The sequence below is a fragment of the Schistocerca nitens genome, chromosome 9 (assembly GCF_023898315.1).
Source record: "Schistocerca nitens isolate TAMUIC-IGC-003100 chromosome 9, iqSchNite1.1, whole genome shotgun sequence".
NCBI classification, from domain to species: Eukaryota; Metazoa; Arthropoda; class Insecta; order Orthoptera; family Acrididae; genus Schistocerca; species Schistocerca nitens.
In genome coordinates, this window is record NC_064622.1 from 472,216,063 (window position 1) to 472,242,273 (window position 26,211).

The 26,211-nt window shown below is 44.5% G+C and overlaps 1 protein-coding gene across 1 annotated transcript in view; it reads right to left on the minus strand.

The window, feature by feature from the left end:
* LOC126204360 (max-binding protein MNT-like) overlaps positions 1–26,211 on the minus strand; it is a 139,230-nt gene that overhangs the window by 93,759 nt on the left and 19,260 nt on the right. The window lies entirely within an intron of this gene.

The following is a 26,211-nucleotide window of genomic DNA, read 5'->3' on the forward strand; positions in this document are numbered from 1 at the left end:
TCACTGGAACTGTTCAGAATATTTTTCAAACCAAACGCAAACAATTGTGGCCTGCTGGCATGGAACTTTGTCTTCCACAAAAATTCCATCGTTGTTTGGGAACGTGAAGTCCGTGAATGGTTGCAAATGGACTCCAAGTATCCGAACATCACAAGGACCCAGGCCACTCCACGTAAACACAGCCCACACCATTAGGAGTCACCATCTGCTCGCACAGTGCCTTGATCCATGACCGTGAGCTCTGAGCCACACTGGAACCCTACCATCAGCTCTCACCAACTAATCTGACCAGGCCACGGTTTTCCAGTTGTCTAGGTTCCAACCGACATGTTCACGAGCCCAGGAGGGGCACTGCAGCTGATGTATTGTTAGCAAAGGCACGCGCGACGGTTGTCATATCCCATTAACGCCAAATTTCACTGCACTGTCCAAATGGATACGTCTTCGTCCTACGTTCCCCATTGATTTCTACGGTTATTTCTCGCAATGATGCTTTGTCTGTTAGCACTGACAAGTCTACGTAAATGCTGCTACTCTCGGCCGTTAAGGCTGTTGGTTACTGCGTTTTCCTGAAATTTGGTATTCTCGGCACGCTCTTGGCACTGTGGATTCTCCAACGATTTCCCAAATGGAATGTTACGTGCGTCTAGCTCCAACTACCATTTCGCGTTCGAAGTCGGTTAATTTCCGTCGTGTGGCCATAACCTCGTCGGAAAGCTTTTCACGTGACTCACCTGACTACAAATGACAGCTCCGAAAATGCACTGCCCTTTTATCCGTTGTGTACGCGATACTACCGCCCATCTGTACGTGTATATCGTTATCGCATAACTTCTGTATACGTCACCATTCAGAATGAGTAAGACAATAACTGCAAATATTCTACACTGATTCAAGGAGTGCACCTTCTGGGGGACGTAAATCCACATTTGCGAAAGTGCTCATCACGCCACCATACGGTGCGTGGTGGAGGATAACTTATACCACTATTAGTATTCCCTTTTCCGATCTATTCGCAAATGGAGCGACGGAAAAAGGATTGTCTCTATGCTTCCGTAAGAGCCTGGTTTGTCTCATTTTGTTCAAATGGCTCTGAGCACTATAGGACTCAACTGCTGTGGTTATCAGTCCCCTAGAACTTAGAACTACTTAAACCTAACTAACCTAAGGACATCACACACATCCATGCCCGAGGCAGGATTCGAACCTGCGACCGTAGCAGTCGCACGGTTCCGGACTGCGCGCCTAGAACCGCGAGACCACCGCGGCCGGCTATCTCATTTTGTCTTCGCCGTCCTTGCATGAGAACTTTGGTGGCATCTGGATACTTCTGCAGTCTGTCGCAAATGCAGTTTATCTAAACTTTCTCAATAGTGTTTTGCGAAAAGAAAGTCTTTCCCAAAAAGCCTTTCCTGCGTAATTTTCTGTGCAAGCAGCGCTCTTATATGCTGTAAGTATGAGCAAGTCGTGTAGTTGTATATTTGAAACTGGGTGGTATGTGTCAAGTTATTCACGCAGAAAGAATCACACGATTTCAACTGAAAAATATTCCTTCCGCAGTACGGTAAAAAAGAGGAACTTTGCTGCAAAATATGTGTCCTTTGGCGAACTGTCACTCATCGAAAGTCTTGTTTCCCTGAATCACTTATTGAAGGTGAATGTGAGTGTGGTAAAACAGTCTCCTATCACAGTTTGTTGTTGTTAGACAACAGCCACCTTCCACGGTGGGATCTGAGCACTATGTGACTGAGGTCATCAGTCCCCTAGAGCTTAGAACTACTTAAACCTAACTAACATAAGGACATCACACACATCCATGCCCGAGGCAGGATTCGAACCTGCGGCCGTAGGAGTCGCGTGATTCCGAACTGAAGCGCCTAGAACCGCTCGGCCATCGAGGGCCGGCACGTTCCACGGTGATTCGACCGTTGTATGTCTATGTAAACAATGGCGATCCCTTAATTTTCACTACCGAAATTTCAATTATGTCTACATAAACATAACATGGCACTTGCCACTGTCGTGCAACAGCCCTTATCTGATAGTTGGTAGTTTGAGATAGCACAAAATAATGCCTCTAGTCACTCATGAGCATGGAATAGGAACAGATATCAGACCAGCAGAAAAGAAACTAACGAAAAATTCGGCGTCAGATTTAAACGAGACGTAGAGGTAAGGAATTCTAATAACTTGAGAGAAAATTACATGTCCTATTATCCTATTCCTTCTTGTAAGTATTTTCCGCCTATTCTCCATTCCCTATCTCATCAATCTTATTTTCAGCATCGTCCTGCAGAGCAACATCGCGAACGCTTCTTCTTTATTCCGATTTTCACAAGGTCCACGATCCGCTAATTAAGGTCTGATAAGTGTGACTTCTTGTCCCGAGGAATGCTGTCTCTAACTGTGCCAATCTGCGTCTAAAGACATCTCGATTTCATCCGCCATTCTTTAATTTCCTTCCAATTCAGAAGGATTCCCTCACGTCACCAACTATGTGGTGTTTAATTTTGATCCTAAGTTTGCGCTGCAAATATATCCTTGATATTGTCGTATTTCTTTGATCTATTTTTAAATTCTATCTGTGCTCAGTACACCGTTCATTCCACTGAACAAATGCTGTTCCTCACTTTCACAAAGGACAGCAATGATATATCACGCCGTATGGCCTGTACAAAACCTACGTATACAGTGTTTAGAGGTAATAAAAAGAAACACGTCTTTTATGTGACAAAAATGTCGCAGTTGCGGCATTTCTCCGCTAGGGGCCCACGAAGGTTTTGACGCTGGCGATATTCAGAGACGGTGTTCCGACTCCGCTGCTGACGTCCTACTGACTTCTCCTTGTGAGGAGAAGATGAAGCGTTCCGTGTACGAGACAGACAGAGGCTCCAGAAAATTAGTTGCCCACTCGGCTCGAGATGCAGCCATTATTCACGAAGCACCTGGTTGTTTTGGGCGTGTTAGGCAATCATTAGCACGCTGACGCCAGTTCTGCATTAATGCAACCGAACGACATTTTCAGCAACTTGTCTAAAACAATACTCGTCACGCGGCAGTTTGAACACTGTTCCCAATCTCCACTTGCATCAAACTCTCTGCGGACCCCTAGCGGAGAAGTGTTTCTTTTCTTCTGCTCTAAACACTCTAAATTTTGTATGTACAGTAGAACCCTTCTAATCGACCTCGCATGGTCGGATTTGCCCTTTAGTTCGACCATCCGATTTCATGTGCTTGTTTGGACTTGTCAGTAGCTCACCGTCTGCGATATGGATACGCAGGCAGTTGACCGATGACAGGCACAACAGTTCGATCAGTTTTAGTGCGACGTTCAAACAGTTGAAATGGCTCTAAGCACTATGGGACTTAACATCTGTGGTCATCAGTCCCTTAGAACTACTTAAACCTAACTAAACTAAGGACATCACACACATCCATGCCCGAGGCATGATTAGAACCTGCGACCGTAGCGGTCACTCGGTTCCAGACTAAAGCGCCTAGAACCGTACGGCCACACCGGCCGGCTTAGGGCGACGTAATTTGTTTCTAAGTCGATCAGTAAGTGTTATTGTGCACACTCATGTTTTATAAATAGTGACATTGTTCCTCTTGTATATTAAAGTGTATAAAACTAAATTATGGCATCAACTTAACATAAATATGTGACGCTGTCCTTAGCGGAGAAAGTGAGTGTACTTGTGAGGTTAGACAAAAGCCGGTATTTTCTAAACATTGCGAGGTAGGGGCTGGTGTAACAACTGTTACAGACTACAGCAAATTAGGAAAATTGTGGAAAGTAAGAAAGAACTGAAAATATACAATGTACAAGAAGAATTCTTAAAGATAAATTCTACACAGTGCTTTATGGGTGTGATTTGTGCAGGAGAGGAGAGAAAGCACTACACCATCTGGACCAACTATAAAAGAAAAGGCACTGATTTTGTATGAAGAATTCGATGGAGTCAATGAAAATAAAAAACTTACAGCGTGTGAAAGCTAGCCATACGGGCGGGAAAAAACAGCATGACATTCGAAATGTAATTAATTCCGGTGAGAAGCTGTCTGGTGGCGAAACAGCTGCCAATGAATTTCTTTCTGAATTTGAAAACTTAGTTACAGAGCTTAAGCTGTTCCCTGATCAAGTGGCTCAAATGGCTCTGAGCACTATGGGACTTAACATCTGTGGTCATCAGTCCCCTAGAACTTAGAACTACTTAAACCTAACTAACCTAACGACATCACACACATCCATGCCCGAGGCAGGATTCGAACCTGCGACCGTAGCAGTCGCGCGGTTCCGGACTGAGCGCCTTAACCGCGAGACCACCGCGGCCGGCTCCCTGATCAAGCGTATAACATTCACGAGTTTGTCTTAAACTACCAAATGCTCGCTACAAGAACTTTTGGTGCACAATATGAGTCAGTACTGTAATAAGGCATCTACAGGCGTTAAACTTTCATTCACACTAACAATTTCGTACCGTACAATACAGACGTACTACTGTGCATTACACTTTCAAGTAAGTTTTTTTAGGGCGTCGAAGTTTTCTTTTTGTTCTGTTACTGTTTTAATACGCAAAATTATTTCAGACACTATCTCCAGTTGAAAATTAAAGTTGCACCGTACTGTATTGTGATGTTACGGTTCCTCTGATAATTCGAGATGTTTTGCTCCCGACCCTTCGTGGGGCCTACTGTGCGCAGTTCTTTGTCGTGTTGCGCTGCTGGCAGTGAAGTACGTGAAGAGTCGTGTCGACTGACGGCTGCAGGGTGTCGGCTGACAGGAAGCGGCGTCAGCAGTGAGCGCCAGCGACCGCAGGCAGCGCGGCGCACGTTGCGCTGGTCAGGACACGCGCCGCCCCACATCTCACAGAGCAAGTGTGCGGCGACAGACAGCTCGATGGCCTATCCCGTTTCGTTGCCTATCGGTCAATAGCACTGTATTTTAGGGAATTTAAGGAAGGGAAGGAAATCTGTTATTCTCTCGGTCATCAATCCTAATGTTTCTACGATCCAGTTCCCCATTTCTGTCGCTTTTCAAATTTGTTGACCAGTAAGTCCCGGACGTGAACTGAAAGCAAGCGGTACGAAAAACAGAGCGTTGTGAGTGTAATTTTGTAAATATGTTGTCAGTTTCTGACGAGCAATGCTTAAGTAACGCAGTGGACTTTCAAATGTGACATGGAGAATGTTTCGTAAACGCAGTAAATTGAAGTTTCCTGTAAAATCGTGTATATTTTTTAAATACCAATGTTTCTTTGTTATACGTCTAGTCTCGGGTCCGCAGTATTCGGATAATATAGAACTTCCTGTATACTCGTATCTAGGCCTCTCCCTAAAACTAAAGTTTTCAGCAACGACTCGTGTAATAAGTGACCAACAATTCTATCTTCTTTGCCAGTTGTTTCCTCCCTCTTTCACTCGTATCTTACCCGATCAACATATCTGGTTCTTCTATAGGCCGCTGTAACGCAGCATCTCAATGGTTTCTCGTTTCATTTATGCCTTCCTTATTATCGCACCCCAACAAGTGGTCTTCACGATTTTTTGTTGTTTCAAGGTTCACAATCTTGGATGTTATCAGGTGTCTTTTTTCCCATAAAATCCTTTCGCCACTTGCAATCTTTGCTATTATATCTTCCTTGCATGACAGTGGGAATGAGTAAGATGGTGCAGAAGGCGACATGATGTGCAAGGTGTTCAACCTCTTTTCAGGAGAAGTCGAAATCCAAATAAATGAAGGGACAGCCGACATAAGAATTTTTTTGTTTCGATGAGCAATGAAGCGATGTAATCCCTATGACCGCCTGTTAGTATTTTTAGTCTATTAATATCTTGCCAATTATAAGAGTGTTTCCAGGTAGCTTTTGTATCGGAAGTTATTCTCAGGTACTTCAGTAAATTAGCAGGTTGGATGGGTTTTGTATGGTGAGGTGGGCGTTGGGGATACGAAATTGGCCGGCAGTTCGTTCTACGATTATTACATGCGGGATTCATTGGGCACTTCAGATTAATCAGGTTGTGAAGCTGCTTTCCTCATAGAACCAGCATGAATTCACAAAAAACACGTACGAAAAACAGCTTGCTTTATCGTACCACGATAGCTTGTAAACAGGTAACTTCCTCTTCATATATTACCGATTGCGTTCCACAATGTCATGTCAACTTATAACCAACATATAACAATACCAAGTACCTCGGCAGATAACCGATTGATTCCATTAATAGGACTCAACAGGTTTTACCGGCACATTACTAAACCCTCGTAAAATTTACGATTGCAGTTGACACCAATTCGTGGGTCCCGCCAATCTGGTACTGTCAATATAGGGTGCAAAACTGGACATTTTGTACTTATTTTGTATGTGGGAGATGTTATAACCGTAACTTGTGCATAAACTATAAATTATGACTTACTTTGAATAAAATATGGAGTAGTAAAATTTACGATTGTTTAGTAACAATCCAATTATTTCTCCAATTTATTGTTCTAGGGTTAACGGACAATGAGTATATAACAGAAACCAAAGAAACATCGGCTGTACCTCAATAAAACTTAACAGGACGTCAATTGAACTTATCAGGCAGTTCTGTATTTTCTTCATTTTATTGAAGAGAAGCACATTTTACTTTTATTAAATGAGAAGGGGAACATAAATTCTGAAATATTTGCCGCAAAATCGAGCTCTTTGGTAACAGCACTACATGCTGTACAGCTGTGCAATTTTACAACCACCTTCTCTCTTTTAGTGGCAAAGCCTTTCGTACACAATCAGTGGCTAGTGACAAAACATCAGTTAATTCTGTTCACATGAGTAGCAATGTATATTTACTTATTCGTGACAGTTATTGCAATATCATGTCTCCAAAAGCGTTGGGGTACAACATTCTTCCATCAGCGATCAATTCGGACTTTTGCAGAATGAGCGTGATGTAAATCGGCGTAATAAACATGCTTCGCAAGTATAAATTCGCGTGGTAAGATTTATATACGAAGGTACTGACACCTTAACTTCGCCGTATTGAAGAAATCGAACAGACGGCGACACAACCAATACTCGGGCTAGCATAATCGAATCGATACAGTATTAGCAGATAAACAACAGTGAAGTTTATTAAACCGCTATTCACTGTTATTTCCGTCTTCTAAAAGTTGTTTCCTGTAAACTTTGTGTGTGTGTGTGTGTGTGTGTGTGTGTGTGTGTGAATGATGTCCACAAACATCTCGCCATCTACAGGATGCAAACACAAAACACGGACAAGCTTTAGGGACAGGGGAAAAAAGTCTAGCAAATACGGGCTCTAAAGAGCAATAAGGAGTTGTTCTCTTTGCTGCTATGAAAAACATCTCTTCGACTGCAAGGACTTTGCTTTCCAAATTTTTGGGAGGAGGTAGTATGGACCAAACCAAGAAACAGATGTGCAGTAAACATGGCGTCTAAAGAGCATACTTTAAGAGCTATGAACACTTGTTAATCTTCGCTAGCGTGAAATAAATCTCTTCTCCTGAAGAAGTGCCCATAGCTCTTAAGGTATGCATAGAACCCATTTTTACCGGACTTTTTTTCTTCTTTTGGCGTATACTGCCTCCTGCTAATATATGGAAAGCTAAGAGCTTGAAGTAGAAATGTATTTCATTGTTGTTGTTGTGGTCTTCAGTCCTGAGACTGATTTGATGCAGCTCTCCATGCTACTCTTTCCTGTGCAAGCTTTATCTTCCAGTACTTACTGCAACCTACATCCTTCTGAATCTGCTTAGTGTATTCATCTCTTGGTCTCCCTCTACGGTTTTTACCCTCCACGCTGCCCTCCAATGGTTAATTTGTGATCCCTTGATGTCTCAGAACATGTCCTACCAGTTGCGTCCTTGTTCTTGTCAAGTTGTGCCACAAACTCCTCTTCTCCCCAATTCTATTCAATACCTCCTCATTAATTATGTGATCAACCCATCTAATCTTCAGCATTTTTCTGTAGCACCACATTTCGAAAGTATTTCATAGTATCGAAAATTAACAAGTGCTCATAGCTCTCTAAGACAAGCATTTTAGAGCCGTTTTTCACTAGACTTCTTTTCTTGTTCTGATGTAAGGAACCTGTCCCTAAGGCTTGTCTGTGCTTTATTTATTTTTATTATTATTATTATTTTTTTTACAGCCTGTATATTCCTCAAGGCACCTAACGGTGTCTGGGGTAGAGTATCTGGTGTACCACGGTCACTCTCTTACACCCGCCCCCCCCCCTTCCACCCCACGACCCTTCCCCCCCCCCCCCCCCCAATCTTCCTTTTCCAAACACGAATGGTGTGTGTGAAGATCTATCGTCGTCCAGCCTCCGAGTCAGTCCGAATCTGTCTAATTTTACCTTCATGGTCTTTTAGTGAGGAGCAGCAATATGTTGGTTGGCTCTTCCTGTGGCGAGGGCCCTCGGGATTTTACCAGTAAACCAACCGTGATGCGCAACGCCTCTACTGTCCTCTCTGCCCACTGAAGCTGTAGAGTATCTATATGAGGCTTCAGCGCCTACTGAACGAACCCGTTTTTTGTGTTTGCACACACTCTTCCTCCCCGATTTTCTTTGTCAGTCCTAACTGGTAAGGTTCCAGGCTGAGTACTGCTCAACTACCGGTCATAGAAGGAAAGTTTTGTAAGCTAAATGGTTCAAATGGCTCTGAGCGCTATGGGACTTAACTTCTGCGGTCATCAGTCCCCTAGAACTTAGAACTACTTAAACCTAACTAACCTAAGGGCATCACACACATACATGCCCGAGGCAGGATTGGAACCTGCGACCGTAGCGGTCGCGCAGTTCCACACTGTAGTGCCTAGAACCGCTCGGCCTCACGGCCGGCCTTTTGTAAGCTACATCCTTCCTGAGTGGACTACGCTTCCTGTGGATTCTACCAACGAACCTGTCATCATTTGCTTACCGACGAGTAGTATTATGTGGCCATTCCATATTAAATCGCTTCGCAGGCTTAATTCCTGATGCAATGATCAGCCAGAACATTATGACCACCTACATAGTAGCCTTTGGTACGAATAACAGCGAGGACGCACTGAGACCTTGGTAGGTCGCTGGAGGGAGTTGGGACCACATCTGCACACACAGGTCACCTAATTCCCGTAAATTCCGGAAAAGAGGTCGATGAGCTCTGACGGCAGGTTCAGTCATATCCCAGATGTGTTCGATCGAGTTCAGATCTGGCAAGTTGGGGGGGGGGGGGGGGGCAGCAACTCGCCACTGTGTTCTTCTAACCACTCCGTCACACTCCTGTCCCCTTGGCGCACTATTTTGTTGAAAAAACCACTGCTGTCACAATCGTCACGAAGGGGAGTACTTGGTCTGCAGTGTACGATACACCTTGGCTCCACTGGACCCATGGATGCCCACGTGAATCTTCTCCAGACCGTAATAGAGCCACCGCCAGCTTGCCTCCGTCCCGCAATACACTGTGTGTTGAGACACTCCGAACTCTGCCCAGTCTGATGTAAATTAGGACACAGTTCGCCGCCCTGTTTTACCAGTCTGCGGAACCCCACGACTTATGGAAGTGGCTGCACCTCGGATTCGCCACGTGCTGAAAACACTTACCGAAGCACTCCTCGAACACCCGACAAGTCGTGCAGTCTCCGAAAATACTTATGCCGAGCCTCTGGGCCGAGCCCTCGGTTAGACTCAGATCGCGTGCCTCTCCCCATTCTACACACGGACTACACGCTCGCTGATATTACATGCACCGTACGTGTGCCTGACTAGCAGTCATTCCTCACCAGGTGACGCTACTATCGCTTGGACAGGTTTATATCGATCGTAGTTCGGTTGTCATAATGTTCTGGCTGATCAGTGTATTTAATGGCTCGAGAACAGTGTAATGAAATAATGTGTTTCCCCGTCTGCCCGTATGTTGACAGCCTACTGCAATCGGTGCACTGCACGTATGTGGCGCCGCGACCTGTCTTGGCGCGGAGCAGCACGTGCTGGCCGCCTGGGCCTTGGCGCTGTTGCCCAACGCGACGGAAATACTCGCTGCTGCTGCTGCTTGCCGCCCACGTGTTTACCGTCGCGGCACGTCGGGACCCCCCTGTCACCTCCACTCTCCCAGCAGGCACTGACAGCTACAATACTGCATGTTGCAACGCGACAGAACTCCTTTTACACTGGTTTTGACGTAGGACAGTATGCGTTGGATATGTAGCTGTTTCTCACACTCGCAACAACAGACGATACTGGACAACTGCCACCGACACATTGCATTAACCAAGTTTACATTATGTGCCGAAGACGAAAATTGTTTTTCGGAAACCGGTTTCCGTAGTCGTGTTTACATTTTAGATCTTAATCTTCTGGCATGCCGATCAAATATCTGGTTCACATGAATTGTGTTGGCCAAAATACAAAAGCCCTGTGTCTTATAAACAACATAAATACTATTTATTCGTTTATTGTATATACAGAATACAGAGTAGTAAATCGCTGCTTCATTGGTTCACGAGCGTCGCGTCCGATGATGATGTGAGTTGCACAATATTTCAACGATACAGCTGCTCATGACTTCAGGGGTTTACTGACGTGTTGCTGTAGTGGTTCGTCAATATATACGCTGACTCGCTACGAAAGCGCAGGCGCCAAGGGGTGGGGCCGTAACGTCATCGTAGAGAGCACAGCGGCATCCAGCCGTAGAAACGGGCCATGGTCTTTGCATGCGCGGCCGCAAATGGCAGCCCAGTGCGCCCTGGCAGAATGCTGGCGCCCAGTTTGAGTGATTCTCCGTCTGTGTTGACTCGGCCGATGATGCCTTAGTACCGCCAGTGCTGGTTCCCAAGCCTTGCTGAGTTGAAATCCCTTGTCTCTGTCAATCAAATCTTTACTTATACAGATTGCGACTGTTTCTTTAGTAATGGAGTCCCAGTACGTGGGGCCTATTTGTCTTTCCGTGATTCATGCTGTGTCCCTTGTCAAGACAGTGTTTAGCCACAGGAGACTTTTCTGACCGACCAGTCTGGTGTGACGACTGTTCAGCGCATCTATCATTAACAGTGCGACGCGTCTTGCCAATGTATGATTTCCCACAATGGCACAGGATTTTATATAGCTCTATTCCTGATCTGCTTAGACTTAGATTGTCTTTAACGCAACCCAACGAAGTTTGCAATCGCGCTGGAGGGTGGAAGACACGTTTTATTAATGAAGCAGTAATTACGTCGGGGAAATCTCAAACAGCACATCTAGTAAATCACTATTACGAAAAACAACATATTGAGCATTCAGTAGGCCAATAATTCATAGATAGGCCGATTTTATATAGGTCTATTCCTGGTTTGCTTGGACTCTGATTGTCTTTAACGGAACCCAACAAAGTCTGCAATCGCGCTGTAGGGCGGAAGACACGTTTTATTAATGAAGCAGTAATTACGTCGGGAAAATCTCAAACAGCACATCTAGTAAATCACTATTACGAAAAACAACATACCGAGCATTCAGTAGGCCAATAGTTCATAGATAGTGCCTTAAATGTTTATCATAAACTTCGATACAAAACTCAGCACGTGTCAATAGGTTTCCGGGAACTTTTTGCCATTCATTTGGTGTGATTTCCGCTATCACACTGCGAACGCTTTTTTCAGCTCTTGGATTGCCCGTGGACTGTTACCGTAGCCTTTAGTCTTTAAATTACTTCACAAATAAAAATCACAGGTAGACAGATCGAGCTATCTGAGAGGCCATAAACCTGCGAAAACTGTACGTTCCTCTCCCAAGCCTTCATTGACGTATGTCATTGAAAACCGTGATATAAGCGCAGTATCGCCATATTGCTGCAAAAACGCATACTCTCGTTCTTCCTGAGTTAGCTGCGCTATGAATGGTTCGAAAAATTCCATTACATACACTTGACAGTTCAGGGTTTTGTTCAAGAACATGGAGCCTATAATCAGTTGGCCTGAAACTGCACACCGCACCGCTACTTTCAAATCACGCGCAGGCGCCTCAGAGCGTTCCCTGCCATTGTCTGTTGCCCAATGGCGTGTGTTTTGAGAGTTCACGTGCCTGCTACGTAAAACCGTGCTTCGTCTGAGATGATCTAAAGATCTGGATCCAGATAATAATTTCACACGAATCATTGGAGTACAAACGGCAGCTCCGTCAATTATACCTTGTGTTCGCGGTACTGTAAATGTGCGTATCGCTATCCCATCACTTCTGCCACCTCAGTGTATCTGCAACACTTCACCGAGAACTGTACCCTTCTTTCCTTCATACTAGCAATGGTGATTCTGAAGGATAAATACGTCGAATATCGTGCAGCCCAATTTCTAACTTTTAGCTCAAGATTCTTTCTGCAAGCAAATGCGTTTAATTCAGGTTCCACTGTAAGTTGATAATTTTCGTATCTCCTCCAAAATAGGTACGGCTGGAAGGAACGAACAAAGAATGAGAATGACTGAAGAAAGCTGTGTCGAAAGCAAACGAATGTTAGTGTAATCATTACCACGTTAAATCCGGACGGTCGGGATGTCACTGGTATTGGCTCTCCAGCATCACACTCCGTCTCCCTTTTCCTGCAGTCGTCGAAGGAATAAACCCAACAGGCAGCAGGGAAAGCTGGGGCCTTGGGCGGACACCCGGGCCGCGCTGCTTGCGCCAAACGCGCTGGGCCACGTCACGACCACCGCGGACTCACAATAGCCGGCAGCTGCGAGGGCACACTGCCAGCACACGCTGCCGCCCTTCCCCAAAACACCTGCTCTACGCTGAGGTGATAGCAATATGTACATTTACAGAGGGCGGAAGCATCGCGTATTTGAGGTATACGAGGGCGGTGCATCGACGGAGCTGTCATTTGCACCCAGGTGATTCGTGTGAAAACGTTTTGGCCGCACGACTGGAATTAACAGACTTTGGACGCGGAATGGTAGTTGGAGCTAGACACCTGGGACATTATATTTCGTAAATCGTTAGGGAATTCAATATTCCGAGACCCACAGTGTCGAGACTGTACCGAGAATACCAAATTTCAGGAATTACCTCTCACCACAGACAGCGCAGTGGCCGACAGCCTTCACTTAACGACCGAGAGCGGCGGTGGTAGCGTCGAGTTGTCAGTGCTAACAGACGAGCAACACTGCGTGAAATAACCGCAAATGTGTGGGCTGTGTTTACACTGAATGGACTGGGTCGTGGTTATGCTCGGCTACTTCGTGATCCATTTGCAGCCATTCGTCGACTTGATACTCCCGAACAACGATGGAATTTTTATGGATGACAATGCGGCATGTCACCGGCTACGATTACACGCGATTTGTTTGGAGAGCATTCTGGACGATTCGAGCGAAAGATTTGGCCACCCAGACCGCCCGACATGAACCCCATCGAACGTTTATAGGACACAACGGAGACGTCAATCCGTGTACAAAATCCTGCACCGGCAACACTTTCATCTACATTACATCTACATAAATACTCCGCAGCAACCGTCCGGCGCGTGGACGAGGTACTCCGTACCACTACTAGTCATTTCCTTTCCTGTTCCACTCGCAAACAAAATGAGGGAAAAAAGACTGTATATATGCCTCCGTATTACCCCTAATTTCTCGAATCTTATATTCGTGGTCCTTACGCGCAATGTAAGTTTGCGGCAGAATAATAGTTCAGCAATAATACTCAAATGGCGGTTCTCTAAATTCTCTCGAAAAGGACGTCGCCTTTCCTCCAGGGATTCCCAGTTGAGTTCCCCAAGCATCTCCGTAACACTTACTTGTTGTTCGAATCTACCGGCAACAAATCTAGCAGTCCGCCTCTAAAATGCTTCGATGTCTTCCTTTAATCCGATCTGGTACCGATCCCAAACACTCGAGCAGTGCTCAACAATTTGTCGCACCAGCGCCCTATGTGCAGTCTCGTTTTGCAGGAGAATCATTTCTTCCTGTAATTCTCCCAATAAACCAAACTCGACTATTCGCCTTCCCCACCACATTTCTCACACGCTCGTTGCATTTCATATCGCTTTACAACGTTACGCCCAAATGTTTAAACGATCTGACTGAGTCAAGCAGGACACTAGTAATACTGTAACCGAACATTATACGTTTTTCTTCCTACTCATCCGCATTAACTTACACTTTTCCATATTTAGAGCTGGCTGCCACTCATCACAACAACTAGAAATTTTGTCCATGCCGTCTTGTATTTTCGTACAGTCACTCAGCTTTGACACTTTACCGTACACCACAGCATCATCAGCAAACAACAGAATTATGCTGCCTGCCGTGCGCGGCAAGTCATTATGTGCTCATATATAGAGAACAACAGCGCTCCTTTAGCAATTACGGACGGCTATAGATGCAGCATGGCTCGATACTCTCACTCTCTCTCTCTCTCTCTCTCTCTCACTCTCTCTCTCTCTCTCTCTCTCTCTCACACACACACACACACACACACACAGAGAGAGAGAGAGAGAGAGAGAGAGAGAGAGAGAGAGAAGGGTTGCATTTCTAAGACCACTAAAACTTGATAGGATTTTGGAATTTGGTATGTTCTATATGAGAACCTGCATGTTCAATGGCTGGATAGCTCTGACATACAGGATAGTAGTTGCTGAGCTTTTCAGGATCCCGTGTGGATACCTCAGCCCGTAGAGTCGAGAGCTTGCAGCTGTAACATCGTCTTAACTGGTCGTCGGGACATGAGTATACGAACTGACGATGCCTGGTTTCGTCTCGTAAAATGGGTACATGTTTCATTTTGAAAATGGGATCCGTGTAGCCGCACTGCTAGAGAAGAACGCTGCAGTATCTCAAACTGTCTTTTTTTTTATTTCGAGTAATCCCTTTAGAGGGTACGAGAAATCAACACTGTATATGTGTTTTCAACTGCGTTTTCCTTTTGGCTTACACTTCTTTTATTCTTCAAGAATGTTTTCCCTTATCAGTGTTCACTTTGTTCCGGTTCTTCATGTTTTCCCTGTCCTTGAGGCCTGCCTGAGTTTTTTGTTGCTTCTTTAAAAAGTTCTGTTTTTTATTCGCCCCACATAGACGACTCTTCAAACTTCTCTCAACCATGTGATTTCGGAATTGTAATTGTTTATGAAGTCGAAGATTTGTTTAGTTATTCTGTCATCATCTATCCTGTATATGTGTCCATATGATTTTAATCTGCTTTTTCTCATTACATCTGTTAACTGTTCAATTCCACATATAATTCTATATTAGATCTTAATACATATTCTGAATTACAGTTGCTTTACAGTCATATCACTTTTCGTAGTCAGTTTAAGAGTTTTCACAACATGAAATATTTTTGGTCTGATCATTGTTTCGTAATGTTTAAGTTTTGAGTTACTGGATACAGATTTGTTTTTAGTATAGATGTTTCTCGTTTTTGAAAGAAATGTATTCTAGTCTCTACTGCTATCTCTCCCTTTATACTGTTTGATATTAACTCTACCAGATATTTAAAACAGTCTACTGTAGATATTGTGTTATTTATTTTAAACGTGATTTTTCAAATGATATTTGCACAATTGACCTCTGTGATTTGTTCTTGTGCACTTTCAAATTAGTCTGTATTGAGATGTCATCTGCAGACGCTAGACAATCTACAGTGATCCTTCGCTGTATTCCTATTTGTATACCCTTCCTGCAGTCTCTCGCCACTGTCTCTAATGTATACTTAAAAATTGGGAGCGACATCGCCTTGTACGCTCCGAATTTTATTTCAAACTTTTCAGATAGTTTGCAATAAATTTTACCTTTGCTGGTGTGTTTGGTAATGTTGCTTTAATTATTTCTGTTGGTTTGTTATCTAGTTCAAACTCACTGAAAATGTTCAGTAATGTATTTCTATTTATAGAATCGTACGCCTTTTTACAATGTACAAATATTTCAATGCTTCTAATTTTCCTAATTTCTGAGATATGCTTTACGTTTATGATATGCTCCTCCGAAAACCACCTTCATACTCCCGTAACTGTGGTTCACGTATTCTTTCACCTTTGGAAGAAGAACCTTCGGCAGTACCTTATAGGTCACTGCGAAGAGGCAGATTCCTCTATAATAGTTACGATCTGTTTTTATCCCATTTTTACGTAGGAGATGCCTTATTATAGTGAAGCAGTTTACTCTATGTGTTTACTATGCACACTGGGTACTTATTACAACAACTTGCTGTGTACGATGAACGATCGCTACGGGACGCGAATGAAGACTGAGGCGGCACAACCCGTCCAGGTGAGCGCGTCTACACTTCCATCGTCAAGGTTGAAGACGTCTGTAAGCCCTACCCACAGATCGGGACAATCTAACTACGGCGGCGGACCACAATTTATACAGACAGTCGCTGTTGAAACGACGGTGAAACGTACTCTACTGTAGCCACAAGTCACTCATTTATTTGTAACTATATACGATACGGCAGCAGTACCTCGTTTCACATACTACTTCCTGTTTCACACTGGCACATATACAACCCCAAGGCACTCAGTATTAGCATGTACGAAGCAAACCGCGAGGATTCATTGAAATTTCTCACTTTGGTAAGATTCATTTTATATCTTTGCCTTTCTACCATTAATTAATGTGTGTAAAAACTAGTAACATCCCTTTCAGAGGAAAACAGAGATAACACAAGTAAAAAATACGCCTTAGATATGTTCATTATCTCACATAAACTCTTAATTGCCAAACACACGCTCAAGTTCATTCGACTGAGCACGACTACGACGGTGTTAAAATGGAAAATTGAACAACAAGATCTTTGCTCAGCGGAATAGCTTACCACACAACGGTGACCACATGCTCAGGCGAGTCTGCCGACAACATCACAAGCTTAATGGTCAGACACGTAAGTCGGCCGATAAGATACACTGCTTACGTGAGGCCACCCGTCAACAAGCGTTCTATGCAAATGTGGGAAGACTGCTTGACTGCATATTGTCGAGTATGTACAGTCTTCTGCAGACACTAGCCTCAAGTGATGACTGTGATTTGAACGATTCGCTGTCCATTCCACTGATTGCCCCGATGGCTGTCGCGTAAAACTGATATGATGGAAAGAGGCTCGAGTATTTATTCGGGCCGTGTGCTTGTTATACCTAGTTGGCAAATGTAACAAATTCTCCACGGGAGGTCACAGTGCTGGAGAACAGCTGCTCATGATCGGCAGTGGCTCAAAAGAGACAGACTGTTCCCTGTCAATGTTGTCCACGTCGAGGTTACTTCTCAAAAGCATCTAAAGCGTTGCGACGGAACATCACTTACAATTTTCACTTCGATTCTTTACATATCGACTTTGATTCTTTTTTTATATGTTTCTTTGAAATCGGACATCTCGCGCAGCGTCGAGTCGGTCACCCGCCGCTCGAGTGCGTGGGTTCTATTATAGGGATGGTCACATAGATATCGAGTATAAGCAACGAAAGTCAGACTGACTTGTCACCAGCCACTCGTTCTTGTTGGAAAGTATGACAGGTACAATGAAAAAAACTGAATTATTAGATCTCCAAAAATCTGAAATAAATTTAGGAACTTGTTCTCAAAGTCGAATCTAGAACATTCATGCAATACCCTTATAGATTAAACTGACGGAAATTATGTAGCTTGCCCAAAGGCATTCATTACTGCCATATTCCACCCGTGGATGAAATAGTGAGAACCGCTCGTATGTGTACATGAAATATAAACGCTGCCACGCACATTAACAGTGATATAGCAACAGAGAAGGCGACAAAGATCGATTATCCGTCCACGTTGATATTATCGCAGAGCGTCGATTTAGGTCCCCGCCCCCCTCTCCCGCTGTGTGTGTGTGTGTGTGTGTGTGTGTGTGTGTGTGTGTGTGTGTGACAAGGCACGCGCCATCACACACGCCGCAGACGCCTCCTGCTTCATGATAAGCATTACACATTATCAGCTGTTCTCATCTGTGGACTGGCAACACCATTAACATCAGCTATTTGTGCGTTATCGCGGTTCGTAATTCGTCGTCCGGACAACTAAAACTGCAGACACAGCTTTGAAGTGCGAGTGACATCTACATCCACACACCGCTTATCTGCCCTCCGTTATCGTGGAAAATGCCCACACGCTTTTGAGACACGTAAGAACTGACCAAAATATATTCAACAACAGTGGCTCTACCGTCGTAATGCCCAGTCGGTGATTGCAGACGCTGTAACGGAAAGGAACTAGGAGACACTGGAATGGACCAGGGACCCGGAGCTCTTAAAATACACATGTGAACAGCATATACGAAATTATTTTCAGTTTTTCCGAGGTAATTGTTAGCGGACTCATTTTTGATTGGCAGGAAACATCCGCTAGACAGATGTGTGTATGTGGTTTAAGTTCTTGATCCAAACAAAACTTGTATGTAATGCGTGTAACAGCGGTGTACAGGCCTGAAAAAAATGGCACACTCGAGATGTAATGGACGTGTGGTGTACCCAGGCAACTTTTGTTCAAATGTACGTGAATTCCTAAGGGACCAAACTGCTTAGGTCATCAGTCCCTAGACTTACACACTACTTAAACTAACTTAGACTAGCTTATGCTAAGAACAACACACACACCCATGCCCGATGGAGGACTCGAATCTCCGGCGGGTGGGGCCGCGCAGTCCGTGACATGACGCCTCAAACCAAGCGGTCACTCCGCGCGGCATGCAATCTTTGTTATTCTGTCATTTTGTCTGCGACGATGAGCAAAATTAATATTGTAGACATTTCAGCTTGGCATTATATTTCTAATTTGTCCTAAACACAGGAAGTTGTGCAGTATTTGAGACAACAGCCTAGTATTTCGGACGGGGGAGGGGGTGGTACAAACCCACTTGGAATTATTCAGGTAAAGGGGTCGTCACAGGAATTCCAGATCGGATGCTTTAACACCCTCCAGCTTTTTCCGAACTATTCCAGTATTCCATTTATAATGCTTGAGATAACGACGACGCGTTAACTTGACGTGGCTGCCTCCTCAACACACTCTTGGCGCTGTGAATGCCAGAATACAAACCCGCTGCAGTGGCGAGTGACCTTCGAGAGCGGACGCGCGCCCGGAGTGTCTCGAGGTTATCACGAAGCGGCGATAAGGGAGTCCGCCAACAAAAACACAAGTCTCCATAGCCGCGCCGTTGCTACTGGCTCTGAGCACTTATAATTGTACTAAAATAAAGCCGTGACTGACGTCTGAGCGCCAGCAGATCGACGCGCTCGCCGGGTTGCCTAGTTTGCGCGAGCACGATCACTAAGCTGTTTTATTCGCGCTGTAAGCCGGCGTGCAGCGCTGTGGCAACTCGAGGGCAGGCGCTGCCGCTCGACTCGCGCCATTTAAACAGTAACTGCGCAACACGTGCGCGCGCGCTGGCTTGCGTAACGCCGACACAGCGGGGAACACACGCAGCCGCCTACGCTCGTGTCGGTCCCCCCTCCACCTCGCTCCTCTCCGTCCCGACCAAACACACAGGCCGGTAACTGTCACCCAGAATGTAGTTTCCGCTACGAGGTAACGCTTACCGTGTTCGAAGTGAAACGTGACTACTCAACTCATCGTACAGAAACCGCGAACTCTCAAGCTCATTGGCTCAAATGGCTCTGAGCACTATGGGACTTAACTTGTGTGGAACCTGCGACCGTAGCAGTCGCGCGGTTCCAGACTGTAGCGCCTAGAACCGCTCGGCCACCCAGGCCGGCTCTCAAGCTCATTGCTGAAGCAATAGTATACCACACAGGCAGGCTATAGTGACGTACTGAGAGCGAGTGTAACGTTTGTAGCCCTCCCCATACGTGTTGCGATTACTAAGTTTTAAAACAACTGACTAGTTCTTCTTTTTCTTCTTTTTTTGCCTTTTTGCTTTTCTTCTGTTACGCGGATTGAGACAACGTTAATGGAAGCTGATGGCCGGATGCCTTTCCTGACGCCACCACTTACCCGGGATGCGATGTGTCTACCCCATTTGCCTGCCTTTAGGGTAGATCTACCCGGTGGTCCAGAAGTCCTCGTAACGCTCTTATTACGCACGCTGATAGCTACGTTTCTTCTTACAAACTGTCGGAATCCATGTTCACTGTACATGTTTTCACGGTCAAGTTGGTTCGGGGAGTTTGCAATTTTTTAAAATTAGATTTACCGTAATATTTATCATAAAAATGGAGTATCGATTTATAAATAGATATGTATTTTAAATAAATCTCATTGTTTACTTTAGCTAGGCAAATATTAATCCGGAACAAAAGCATGCCATGGGAAACTGAATGGATAGATTACACGTCTTGAAGTGTGTCACGTACAAAGTTTAAACGTTACTTTCGAAATATCTTCCGGATAAAAGTAGTTGCAACTGATGCTCTTCATTGTATACTGTACTTTGTTTTATATTTCAACACTTTTTCTTTAATTCACCACAAACGAAGAGGCGCCACAAAAAAGAACTTGCACTAGGCGGCCACGCGTTCCGGCAAGGGGCTCACGGCAACAATGCTATACGATTTTTTTTAATTACACTCCTACAATACGGCTTACTGAAACGTTGTGGGGAGTACTGCTAGTTGCGGGCAGGACAATTTTTGACAAGATGCGGAGTGCGACAGGGGGCGAGTGTCAGGTCGTTTTGAGGCTGGAGCTTGGTGGCCAGCCGTGCTGCTGCCGCCGCCAGCTTTCCGGTCCGCTGATCGCCACGTGTACCGCGTGCGCGGCGCAGCTGGCCAGCCTCAACGGAATATTCCACTCCAGTTTTGCGAGAGGAGCAAACACTATTTTACCTTCGGCGCCGTTGAGCGAGTTATCTGCAGCGCCGATGATCTATGGTTCAAATGGCTCTGAGCACTATGGGACTCAACTGCTGAGGTCATTAGTCCCCTAGAACTTAGAACTAGTTAAACCTAACTAACCTAAGGACATCACAAACATCCATGCCCGAGGCAGGATTCGAACCTGCGACCGTAGCGGTCTTGCGGTTCCAGACTGCAGCGCCTTTAACCGCACGGCCACTTCGGCCGGCCCCGATGATCTATACACGCAGAGGCGGCCACTGTGGCCGAGCGGTTCTAGGCGCTTCAGTCTGGAACCGCGCGACCGCTGCGGTTGCAGGTTCGAATCCTGCCTCGGGCATGGACGTATGTGATGTCCTTAGGTTAGTTAGGTTTAAGTAGTTTAAGTTCTAGGGGACTGATGACCTCAGATTTTAAGTCCCATAGTGCTCAGAGCCATTCGAACCATTTTTATGTACCCAGGACCGCTTACGGCGCCACGAGTGCGGCTGTCGAATATTTACTTTACTGACGACTGTAACAAGCTGCGTGGCCACTCCAACGATTATACTTCACTTCCGCCTCCTGTTTCAATTGAACTCTCGAGTTTCTACATCACAGATACAGATATATAATTACAGTGCTCAAAATCACAATGACGATTGCGGCAACACAATATCTACAGTTCAATGCTCGTCATATAAAGCGTAATTTGGTAATAAAATTCTGAGAAAATTTCTAACCGCCGAGATATTCCCATCAGGCTGTTTCCCCTTCTAAAACATCTGCTTAACCTGCGAGTACTCAATTGCGTCAGTATCGAAAGTAGCGACTGTGTTGATCAAAATAATAACCTTTCACTATTAGTTTAACGAGGATTAAAATATATGCAGTATCTATGTAGTATAAAAGAAACACGAATGCCGCAGTAAAAAAATTCATGCCGTGTGCACTCTCTAACAAAAGTACTAGTTTTCGGCAACATATACCAATAATGTCAACTCTGGAAACGAAATTAGGGAACTGAATTTATACTAGATTTGGTCCTCGTGGAAAGGAAAAAAAGAATAGGATCTAAAAAGAGTGTTCCTGGACTTCCAAAAAGCACACGACGGTGTACTAAGGGATAAAATACGGGAATGCTTGAGAAAACATAACGTCCCTGAGTCATTAATTACAAATGTTCAAATACTCTATGAAGGTTGTGAAAGCAGTGTACAAGTAGGAGGTGGATGATCAAAGTGCTTTAACACAAAGAGAAGTGTTCAGCAAGCCAGTTCGTTTACCCGTTACCCTTCAATGCACTTACGAGCATAATGATGAAACAAATGAAGAAAGTAGAAAATTACGTTCTCAATGCTTTTGCTGTTGAAATCGCCATTTGGGGAGAATTTAAGCAGCAGCTAAGAGCAAGACAATGGCAACGAAGATGAGCAGGACACCCACACCTTGTAACATCGTGCTGGAGGGAGTGCAGGCGGGATGCGTGAAAAGTTTCAGTTGTCACGTCATGGTAGTGTCAAACTAGAAGTTTTAAGCAGAGTAACACAATTCTCCAGGTTCTGCGACGAACTACGAAACCTAACCTGGGACAAAGGAGTCCCTTTACGTGGTTAACAGACCATGCATAAACCATACCTCCTGCCAATCACGGCGTATACTCTGGCGACCTCTGTCATAAATAAGAGAGTGTCAGATCTGTGTATGTCAAATTAAGTCCCTTAGGTCAGCTCTCCCCCCCCCCCCCCCATGAACCATGGACCGTGCCGTTGGTGGGGAGGCTTGCGGGCCTCAGCGATACACACAGCCGTACCGTAGGTACAACCACAACGGAGGGGTATCTGTTGAGAGGCCAGACAAACGTGTGGTTCCTGAAGAGGGACAGCAGCCTTTTCAGTAGTTGCAGGGGCATCAGTCTGGATGATTGACTGATCTGGCCTTGTAACACTAACCAAAACGGCCTTGCTGTGCTGGTACTGCGAACGGCTGAAAGCAAGGGGAAACTACAGCCGTAATTTTTCCCGAGGACATGCAGCTTTACTGTATGATTAAATGATGATGGCGTCCTCTTGGGTAAAATATTCCGGAGGTAAAATAGTCCCCCATTCGGATCTCCGGGCGGGGACTACTCAAGAGGACGTCGTTATCAGGAGAAAGAAAACTGGCGTTCTACGGATCGGAGCGTGGAATGTCAGATCCCTTAATCAGGCAGGTAGGTTAGAAAATTTAAAAATGGAAATGGATAGGTTAAAGTTAGATATAGTGGGAATTAGTGAAGTTCGGTGGCAGGAGGAACAAGACTTTTGGTCAGGTGACTACAGGGTTATAAACACAAAGTCAAATAGAGGTAATGCAGGAGTAGGTTTAATAATGAATAAAAAAATAGGAACGCGGGTAAGCTACTACAAACAGCATAGTGAACGCATTATTGTGGCCAAGATAGATACGAAGCCCACATCTACTACAGTAGTACAAGTTTATATGCCAACTAGCTCTGCAGATGGTGAAGAAGTTGATGAAATGTATGAGGAAATAAAAGAAATTATTCAGATAGTGAAGGGAGACGAAAATTTAATAGTCATGGGTGACTGCAATTCGAGTGTAGGAAAAGGGAGAGAAGGAAACATAGTAGGTGAATATGGGTTGGGGCTAAGAAATGAAAGAGGAAGCCGCCTGGTAGAATTTTGCACAGAACACAACTTAATCATAGCTAACACTTGGTTTAAGAATCATGATAGAAGGTTGTATACATGGAAGAACCCTGGAGATACTAAAAGGTATCAGATAGATTATATAATGGTAAGACAGAGATTTAGGAACCAGGTTTTAAATTGTAAGACATTTCCAGGGGCAGATGTGGCAGGTTGTACAGAGTTTCAGGAAGAGCATAAGGGAACAATTGACAGGAATGGGGGAAAGAAATACAGTAGAAGAAGAATGGGTAGCTTTGAGGGATGAAGTAGTGAAGGCAGCAGAGGATCAAGTAGGTAAAAAGACGAGGGCTACTAGAAATCCTTGAGTAACAGAAGAAATATTGAATTTAATTGATGAAAGGAGAAAATATAAAAATGCAGTAAATGAAGCAGGCAAAAAGGAATACAAATGTCTCAAAAATGAGATCGACAGGAAGTGCAAAATGGCTAAGCAGGGATGGCTAGAGGACAAATGTAAGGATGTAGAGGCTTATCTCACTAGGGGTAAGATAGATACTGCCTACAGGAAAATTAAAGAGACCTTTGGAGAGAAGAGAACCACTTGTATGAACATCAAGAGTTCAGATGGAAACCCAGTTCTAAGCAAAGAAGGGAAAGCAGAAAGGTGGAAGGAGTATATAGAGGGTCTATACAAGGGCGATGTACTTGAGGACAATATTATGGAAATGGAAGAGGATGTAGATGAAGATGAAATGGGAGATACGATACTGCGTGAAGAGTTTGACAGAGCACTGAAAGACCTGAGTCGAAACAAGGCCCCCGGAGTAGACAACATTCCATTGGAACTACTGGCGGCCTTGGGAGAGCCAGTCCTGACAAAACTCTACCATCTGGTGAGCAAGATGTATGAAACAGGCGAAATACCCTCAGACTTCAAGAAGAATATAATAATTCCAATCCCAAAGAAAGCAGGTGTTGACAGATGTGAGAATTACCGAACAATCAGTTTAATAAGCCACAGCTGCAAAATACTAACACGAATTCTTTACAGACGAATGGAAAAACTAGTAGAAGCCGACCTCGGGGAAGATCAGTTTGGATTCCGTAGAAATACTGGAACACGTGAGGCAATACTGACCTTACGACTTATCTTAGAAGAAAGATTAAGGAAAGGCAAACCTACGTTTCTAGCATTTGTGGACTTAGAGAAAGCTTTTGACAATGTTGACTGGAATACTCTCTTTCAAATTCTAAAGGTGGCAGGGGTAAAATACAGGGAGCGAAAGGCTATTTACAATTTGTACAGAAACCAGATGGCAGTTATAAGAGTCGAGGGACATGAAAGGGAAGCAGCGATTGGGAAGGGAGTGAGGCAGTGTTATAGCCTCTCCCCGATGTTATTCAATCTGTATATTGAGCAAGCAGTAAAGGAAACAAAAGAAAAATTCGGAGTAGGTATTAAAATTCATGGAGAAGAAGTAAAAACTTTGAGGTTCGCCGATGACATTGTAATTCTGTCAGAGACAGCAAAGGACTTGGAAGAGCAGTTGAACGGAATGGATGGTGTCTTGAAGGGAGGATATAAGATGAACATCAACAAAAGCAAAACGAGGATAATGGAATGTAGTCGAATTAAGTCGGGTGATGTTGAGGGTATTAGATTAGGAAATGAGACACTTAAAGTAGTAAAGGAGTTTTGCTATTTGGGGAGCAAAATAACTGATGATGGTCGAAGTAGAGAGGATATAAAATGTAGACTGGCAATGGCAAGGAAAGCGTTTCTGAAGAAGAGTAATTTGTTAACATCGAGTATAGATTTAAGTGTCAGGAAGTCATTTCTGAAAGTATTTGTATGGAGTGTAGCCATGTATGGAAGTGAAACATGGACGGTAAATAGTTTGGACAAGAAGAGAATAGAAGCTTTCGAAATGTGGTGCTACAGAAGAATGCTGAAGATTAGATGGGTAGATTACATAACTAATGGGGAGGTACTGAATAGGATTGGGGAGAAGAGGAGTTTGTGGCACAACTTGACCAGAAGAAGGGATCGGTTGGTAGGACATGTTCTGAGGCATCAAGGGATCACCAATTTAGTATTGGAGGGCAGCGTGGAGGGTAAAAATCGTAGGGGGAGACCAAGAGATGAATACACTAAGCAGATTCAGAAGGATGTAGGTTGCAGTAGGTACTGGGAGATGAAGAAGCTTGCACAGGATAGAGTAGCGTGGAGAGCTGCATCAAACCAGTCTCAGGACTGAAGACCACAACAACAACAAGGTCAGCTCTACAAAAAGCAATAATCTGGACCGAATATGTAAGGGGAGACCTGCAGACGACCTTGACAGTGGAGGAAAGAATGAGTGCACCAAGATTGAACTGGTTAGGTCACGTGAAGCGAATGCACCTGACTCGAACTCCACGAGGTACCAGGAAAATGACCGTTTTGGCGGACTAGTAAGAGATGGACAGACCAGGTTAACGACGATGTCAAGAGGAGGGAAGTAATGTGCGACGCAGTAGAGAAAATCTACACCAGGATAGAAATCAATGGGAACATACCGTTCACAAAGTTCCTGCCAGGAACGCTGGAAGGAGATACTGATACGATGATGATCGATGTGAACTTAGGAGGAGTGCTACACTTCGCCTTGCATTCAGAATGGGTACTTTTGTAGACTGGCAATGGCAAGGAAAGCGTTTGTGAACAAGAGAAATTTTTTATTATCGAGTAAAGATTTAAGTGTCAGTAAGTCGTTTCTGAAAGTATTTGTATGGAGTGTAGCCGTGAATGGAAGTGAAAGATTGACGATAAATAGTTTA